Genomic DNA, 6,538 nt, shown 5'->3' with positions numbered 1-6,538 from the left:
GGAGCCCGCCTAGAGAATGGAGGTGTTATATTTTTAAGAAATTAGTGAAAGTCAGGAGCACGCCTGGAGAATGGAGGTGTTATATTTTTAAGAAGTTGTTGAAGTCAGGAGCCCGCTTGGAGAATGGAGGTGTTATATTTTTAAGAAGTTGTAGAAGTCAGGAGCCCGCCTGGAGAATGGAGGTGATATATTTTTAAGAAGTTGTTGAAGTCAGGAGCCCGCCTGGAGAATGGAGGTGTTATAGTCTAAGAAGTTGTTGAAGTCATGAGACCGCCTGGAGAATGGAGGTGTTATGTTTTTAAGAAGTAGTTGAAGTCAGGAGCCCGCCTAGAGAATGGAGGTGTTATGTTTTAAGAAGTAGTTGAAGTCAGGAGCCCGCCTGGAGAATGGAGGTGTTATATTTTTAAGTAATTAGTAGAAGTCAGGAGCCCGCTTGGAGAATGGAGGTGATATGTTTCTAAGAAGTAGTTGAAGTCAGGAGCCCGCCTGGAGAATGGAGGTGTTATGTTTTAAGAACTAGTTGAAGTCAGGAGCCCGCCTGGAGAATGAAGGTATTATGTTTTTACGAAGTAGTTGAATTTAGGAGCCCGCCTGGAGAATGGAGGTGTTATGTTTTAAGAAATTATTTGAAATCAGGAGCCCGCCTGGAGAATGGAAGTGCTATGCTTTTAAGAAGTAGTTGAAGTCAGGAGCCCGCCTGGAGAATGGAGGTGTTATATTTTTAAGAAATTGTTGAAGTCAGGAGCACGCCTGGAGAATGGAGGTGTTATGTTTTTAAGAAGTTGTTGAAGTCAGGAGCCCGCCTGGAGAATGGAGGTGTTATGTTTTTAAGAAGTAGTTGAAGTCAGGAGCCCGCCTGGAGAATGGAGGTGTTATGTTTTAAGAAGTAGTTGAAGTCAGGAGCCCGCCTGGAGAATGGAGGTGTTATATTTTTAAGAAATTAGTGGAAGTCAGGAGCCCGCCTGGAGAATGGAGGTGTTATATTTTTAAGAAATTAGCTGAAGTTAGGAGCCCGCCTGGAGAATGGAGGTGTTATATTTTTAAGAAGTAGTTGAAGTCAGGAGCCCACCTAGAGAATGGAGGTGTTATATTTTTAAGAAATTAGTGGAAGTCAGGAGCAGGCCTGGAGAATGAAGGTGTTATATTTTTAAGAAGTTATTGAAGTCAGGAGCCCGCCTGGAGAATGGAGGTGTTATGTTCTTAAGAAGTTGTTGAAGTCAGGAGCCCGGCTGGAGAATGAAGGTGTTATGTTTTTAAGAAGTAGTTGAAGTCAGGAGCCCGCCTGGAGAATGGAGGTGTTATATTTTTAAGAAGTTGTAGAAGTCAGGAGCCCGCTTGGAGAATGGAGGTGTTATGTTTTAAAAAGTAGTTGAAGTCAGGAGCCCGCCTGGAGAATGAAGGTGTTATATTCTTAAGAAATTAGTGGAAGTCAGGAGCCCGCCTGGAGAATGGAGGTGTTATATTTTTAAGAAGTTGTTGAAGCCAGGAGCCCGCCTAGAAAATGGAGGTGTTATGTTTTTAAGAAGTAGTTGAAGTCAGGAGCCCACCTGGAGAATAGAGGTGTTATATTTTTAAGAAGTTGTTGAAGTCAGGAGCCCGCCTGGAGAATGGAGGTGTTATATTTGTAAGAAGTTGTTGAAGTCCGGAGCCCGCCTGGAGAATGGAGGTGTTATGTTTTTAAGTAGTTTAAGTCAGGAGCCCACCTGGAGAATGAAGGTGTTATGTTTTTAAGAAGTAGTTGAAGTCAGGAGCCCGCCTGGAGAATGGAGGTGTTATATTTTTAAGAAGTTGTAGAAGTCAGGAGCCCGCCTGGAGAATGGAGGTGTTATATTTTATGAAGTTGTTAAAGTCAGGAGCCCGCCTGGAGAAAGGAGGTGTTATACTCTAAGAAGTTGTTGAAGTCATGAGCCCGCCTAGAGAATGGAGGTGTTATGTTTTTAAGAAATAGTTGAAGTCAAGAGCCCGCCTGGAGAATGGAGGTGTTATGTTTTAAGAAGTAGTTGAAGTCAGGAGCCCGCAAGGAGAATGGAGGTGTTATATTTTTAAGAAATTAGTTGAAGTCAGGAGCCCGCCTAGAGAATGGAGGTATTATGCTTTTAAGAAGTAGTTGAAGTCAGGAGCCCGCCTGGAGAATGGAGGTTTTATGTTTTTTAAGAAGTAGTTGAAGTCAGGAGCCCGCCTGGAGAATGGAGGTATTGTGTTTTAATAAGTAGTTGAAGTCAGGAGCCCGCCTAGAGAATAGAGGTGTTATGTTTTTGAGAAGTATATGAAGTCAGGAGCCCGCCTGGAGAATGGAGGTGTTATGTTTTTAAGAAGTAGTTGAAGTCAGGAGCCCGCCTAAAGAATGGAGGTGTTATATTTTTAAGAAATTAGTTGAAATCAGGAGCACGCCTGGAGAATGGAGCTGTTATATTTTTAAGAAGTTGTTGAAGTCAGGAGCCCGCCTAGAGAATGGAGGTGTTATGTTTTTAAGAAGTAGTTGAAGTCAGGAGCCCGCTTGGAGAATGGAGGTGTTATGTTTTAAGAAGTAGTTGAAGTCAGGAGCTCGCCTGGAGAATGGAGGTGTTATATTTTTAAGAAATTAGTGGAAGTCAGGAGCCCGCCTGGAGAATGGAGGTGTTATATTTTTAAGAAATTAGCTGAAGTCAGGAGCCCGCCTGGAGAATGGAGGTGTTATATTTTTAAGAAGTAGTTGAAGTCAGGAGCCCGCCTAGAGAATGGAGGTGTTATATTTTTAAGAAATTAGTGGAACTCAGGAGCCCGCCTGGAGAATGGAGGTGTTATATTTTTAAGAAGTTGTTGAAGTCAGGAGCCCGCCTGGAGAATGGAGGTGTTATGTTTTTAAGAAGTTGTTGAAGTCAGGAGCCCGGCTGGAGAATGAAGGTGTTATGTTTTTAAGAAGTAGTTGAAGTCAGGAGCCCGCCTAGTGAATGGAGGTGTTATATTTTTAAGAAGTTGTAGAAGTCAGGAGCCCGCCTGGAGAATGGAGGTGTTATGTTTTAAGAAGTAGTTGAAGTCAGGAGCCCGCCTGGAGAATGGAGGTGTTATATTCTTAAGAAATTAGTGGAAGTCAGGAGCCCGCTTGGAGAATGGAGGTGTTATATTTTTAAGAAGTTGTTGAAGTCAGGAGCCCGCCTGGAGAATGGAGGTGTTATAGTCTAAGAATTTGATGAAGTCATGAGCCCGCCTGGAGAATGGATGTGTTATGTTTTTAAGAAGTAGTTGAAGTCAGGAGCCCGCCTGGAGAATGAAGGTGTTATGTTTTAAGAAGTTGTTGAAATCAGGAGCCCGCCTGGAGAATGGAGGTGTTATATTTTTAAGAAGTAGTTGAAGTCAGGAGCACGCCTGGAGAATGGAGATGTTATATTTTTAAGAAGTAGTTGAAGTCAGGAGCCCGCCTAGAGAATGGAGGTGTTATATTTTTAAGAAATTAGTGGAAGTCAGGAGCCGGCCTGGAGAATGGAGGTGTTATATTTTTAAGAAGTTGTTGAAGTTAGGAGCCCGCCTGGAGAATGGAGGTGGTATATTTTTAAGAAGTTGTTGAAGTCAGGAGCCCGCCTGGAGAATGGAGGTGTTATTGTCTAAGAAGTTGTTGAAGTCATGAGCCCGCCTGGAGAATGGAGGTGTTATGTTTATAAGAAGTAGTTGAAGTCAGGAGCCCGCCTGGAGAATGGAGGTATTATGTTTTAAGAAGTAGTTGAAGTCAGGAGCACGCCTGGAGAATGGAGATGTTATATTTTTAAGAAGTAGTTGAAGTCAGGATCCCGCCTGGAGAATGGAGGTGTTATGTTTTAAGAAGTAGTTGAAGTCAGGAGCCCGCCTAGAGAATGGAGGTGTTATATTTTTAAGAAATTAGTGGAAGTCAGGAGCCCGCCTGGAGAATAGAGGTGTTATATTTTTTAGAAATTATTTTGAGTCAGGAGCCCGCCTAGAGAATGGAGGTGTTATATTTTTAATAAGTTGTTGAAGTCAGGAGCCATCCTGGAGAATGGAGGTGTTATATTTTTAAGAAGTTGTAGAAATCAGGAGCCCGCCTGGAGAATGGAGGTGTTATATTTTAAGAAGTGGTTGAAGTCAGGAGCCCGCCTGGAGAATAGAGGTTTTATGTTTTTAAGAAGTAGTTGAAGTTAGGAGCCCGCCTGGAGAATGGAGGTGTTATATTTTTAAGAAATTAGTGGAAGTCAGGAGCCCGCCTGGAGAATAGAGGTGTTATATTTTTTAGAAATTATTTTGAGTCAGGAGCCCGCCTAGAGAATAGAGGTGTTATATTTTTAATAAGTTGTTGAAGTCAGGAGCCAGCCTGGAGAATGGAGGTGTTATATTTTTAAGAAGTTGTAGAAGTCAGGAGCCCGCCTGGAGAATGGAGGTGTTATATTTTAAGAAGTGGTTGAAGTCAGGAGCCCACCTGGAGAATAGAGGTTTTATGTTTTTAAGAAGTAGTTGAAGTCAGGAGCCCGCCTGGAGAATGGAGGTGTTATATTTTTAAGATGTTGTTGAAGTCAGGAGCCCGCCTGGAGAATGGAGGTGTTATATTTTTAAGAAGTTATTGAAGTCAGGAGACCGCCTGGAGAATGGAGGTGTTATAGTCTAAGAATTTGTTGAAGTCATGAGCCCGCCTGGAAAATGGAGGTGTTATATTTTTAAGAAGTAGTTGAAGTCAGGAGCCCGCCTGGAGAATGGAGGTGTTATATTTTAAGAAGTTGTTGAAGTCAGGAGCCCGCCTGGAGAATAGAGGTTTTATGTTTTTAAGAAGTAGTTGAAGTCAGGAGCCCGGCTGGAGAATGAAGGTGTTATGTTTTTAAGAAGTAGTTGAAGTCAGGAGCCCGCCTGGAGAATGGAGGTGTTATATTTTTAAGAAGTTGTAGAAGTCAGGAGCCCGCCTGGAGAATGGAGGTGTTATGTTTTAAGAAGTAGTTGAAGTCAGGAGCCCGCCTGGAGAATGGAGGTGTTATATTCTTAAGAAATTAGTGGAAGTCAGGAGCCCGCCTGGAGAATGGAGGTGTTATATTTTTAAGAAGTTGTTGAAGTCAGGAGCCCGCCTAGAAAATGGAGGTGTTATGTTTTTAAGAAGTAGTTGAAGTCAGGAGTCCACCTGGAGAATAGAGGTGTTATATTTTTAAGAAGTTGTTGAAGTCAGGAGCCCGCCTGGAGAATGAAGGTGTTATATTTTTAAGAAGTAGTTGAAGTCAGGAGCACGCCTGGAGAATGGAGATGTTATATTTTTAAGAAGTAGTTGAAGTCAGGAGCCCGCCTAGAGAATGGAGGTGTTATATTTTTAAGAAATTAGTGGAAGTCAGGAGCCGGCCTGGAGAATGGAGGTGTTATATTTTTTAGAAATTATTTTGAGTCAGGAGCCCGCCTAGAGAATGGAGGTGTTATATTTTTAATAAGTTGTTGAAGTCAGGAGCCATCCTGGAGAATGGAGGTGTTATATTTTTAAGAAGTTGTAGAAATCAGGAGCCCGCCTGGAGAATGGAGGTGTTATATTTTAAGAAGTGGTTGAAGTCAGGAGCCCGCCTGGAGAATAGAGGTTTTATGTTTTTAAGAAGTAGTTGAAGTTAGGAGCCCGCCTGGAGAATGGAGGTGTTATATTTTTAAGAAATTAGTGGAAGTCAGGAGCCCGCCTGGAGAATAGAGGTGTTATATTTTTTAGAAATTATTTTGAGTCAGGAGCCCGCCTAGAGAATGGAGGTGTTATATTTTTAATAAGTTGTTGAAGTCAGGAGCCAGCCTGGAGAATGGAGGTGTTATATTTTTAAGAAGTTGTAGAAGTCAGGAGCCCGCCTGGAGAATGGAGGTGTTATATTTTAAGAAGTGGTTGAAGTCAGGAGCCCACCTGGAGAATAGAGGTTTTATGTTTTTAAGAAGTAGTTGAAGTCAGGAGCCCGCCTGGAGAATGGAGGTGTTATATTTTTAAGATGTTGTTGAAGTCAGGAGCCCGCCTGGAGAATGGAGGTGTTATATTTTTAAGAAGTTATTGAAGTCAGGAGACCGCCTGGAGAATGGAGGTGTTATAGTCTAAGAATTTGTTGAAGTCATGAGCCCGCCTGGAAAATGGAGGTGTTATATTTTTAAGAAGTAGTTGAAGTCAGGAGCCCGCCTGGAGAATGGAGGTGTTATATTTTAAGAAGTTGTTGAAGTCAGGAGCCCGCCTGGAGAATAGAGGTTTTATGTTTTTAAGAAGTAGTTGAAGTCAGGAGCCCGGCTGGAGAATGAAGGTGTTATGTTTTTAAGAAGTAGTTGAAGTCAGGAGCCCGCCTGGAGAATGGAGGTGTTATATTTTTAAGAAGTTGTAGAAGTCAGGAGCCCGCCTGGAGAATGGAGGTGTTATGTTTTAAGAAGTAGTTGAAGTCAGGAGCCCGCCTGGAGAATGGAGGTGTTATATTCTTAAGAAATTAGTGGAAGTCAGGAGCCCGCCTGGAGAATGGAGGTGTTATATTTTTAAGAAGTTGTTGAAGTCAGGAGCCCGCCTAGAAAATGGAGGTGTTATGTTTTTAAGAAGTAGTTGAAGTCAGGAGTCCACCTGGAGAATAGAGGT

This window comes from Nicotiana sylvestris, chromosome 9, assembly GCF_000393655.2.
Source record: "Nicotiana sylvestris chromosome 9, ASM39365v2, whole genome shotgun sequence".
NCBI lineage: Eukaryota > Viridiplantae > Streptophyta > Magnoliopsida > Solanales > Solanaceae > Nicotiana > Nicotiana sylvestris.
This window is presented reverse-complemented; position numbering follows the sequence as displayed.